Below are 1751 nucleotides of genomic sequence, written 5' to 3'. Positions count from 1 at the left end.
CACCTCGGTGAGGGCCTTCCCCTCTTTCACTGACCCCTGCTTTACCAAGCATGGTGTCCTTCTCCAAGGACAGGTCCCTGATGAAAACACGACCAAAGTTGTTACTGTTTTTAGGTGCTGTTGAATCAGCTCCAAATCATAGTGACCCTGTGTACAACAGAACAAAACATTGCCCCCTTGACTACACACACATACCTCCTTGGATGGATACACAGGAATGAAATGGACTACATCTGTGGAAAGAGATGACGGAGAAGCTCAGTATCATCAGTGAGAACAAGACCAGGGGCCGACTTGGAACCTCTGTTCATAATTGCTCATACACAAGTTCAAGGTGAAGCTGAAGAAAATCTAAACAAGTCCATGAGAGTCACACTATGATCTGGAGTACATTGCCCCTGAATTTAGAAATCATTTCAAGAACAGATTTGACACATTGAACACTGACTGAAGACCAGACAAGTTGTAGGTTCAAAGATATCATATATAAAGAAAGGAAAAAGTCATTAGAAAGACAGGGAAGGAAGAAAAGATCAAAATGGATGTCAGAAGAGACTCTGAAACTTGCTCTTGAGAGTCACTAAAATGAATGGAAGAGATGATGAAGTTCAAGAGCGAAACAGAAAATGTCAAAGGGCACCCCAAGTAGACAAAGTAAAGTATTATAATGAAATGTGCAAAGATCTGGAGTTAGAAAAACAAAAGGGAAGAACATGCTTGGCATTTTTCAACCTGAAAGAGCTGAAGAAAAAGTTTGAGTTGTAATATCAAGGGATTCTATGGGCAAAATAGACTGAAAAAATGCAGGTACACCAAAAGAAAGATGGAAGGAATACACAGAGTCACTGTACCAAAAAGAATTGGACAACATCCAACCATTTCAAGAGGTGGCCTGTGATGAAGTACCAGTCATACTGAAGGAAGAAGTTCGAGCTGCACTAAAGGCACTGGTGAAAACAGACTTCAGAAATTGATATTATTAAGTCTTCTCATCCATGAACATGGGATGTCATTCCATGCGTTTAGTCTTCAATGTTTTTCAACAATGTTTTGTGTTTGTCAGTGTACAAGTCTGACACTTCTCTTGTTAAATTTATCACAAGGTATTTTATTCTTTTGGATGCTGTGGTAGTTCAGTTTGTGTGTTGACTTGGCTGGGCCTGGTTGAGTGCCTGGGCAGCTGGATGTAGTATTCCCCATGATGAGACTGGTAATCAACTCCATGGTGGAATCTATTGTGAACAGCTGAGTAGCTGCCTTAGGGAATATGGTCTGCTTCCCATATATAAGCAGAAGTGGAACGGTCTTTAGCCTACGGCACGCTTGGACCCTGCATGTAGCCATGTCGTTGTTTAGCAGCCTGCCATGCTCTGCCGACCCTGGGACTTACAATGGCCTGACGTGTGGGTTGGTAATACCAGGACTGTGCCTTTTTACTTGTCAACCTTGGGGCTTCTCAGACTCAGCAGCCAGAAGCTGTCTGAGTGAAGAAATGCCTCTAGCTTCAGTGGGGTGGGAGCAGGAGACAGAGCTGCAACCCAAGGTTGAGGGGTTTTCACCCAGCCCTTAGAGCCTGGCACTTTGAACTTGGCTTAAAGCCTCCAACTTGTAAGACTTAACTCCCGTTAAGGCCATCCAATTTGTGGTATATTCCTGTCAGAGCAGCACTAAGTAACCAGAACAGATGCTATTGTAAATTGAATTATTTTCTTAATTCTGTTTTGGGATTGTTTATTGTTGTTGTTGTTGTT

This window comes from Orycteropus afer, unplaced genomic scaffold, assembly GCF_000298275.1.
Source record: "Orycteropus afer afer isolate SDZICR_OR568_19922 unplaced genomic scaffold, OryAfe1.0 scaffold00371, whole genome shotgun sequence".
NCBI classification, from domain to species: Eukaryota; Metazoa; Chordata; class Mammalia; order Tubulidentata; family Orycteropodidae; genus Orycteropus; species Orycteropus afer.
Note: the sequence above shows the minus strand (reverse complement) of the source record.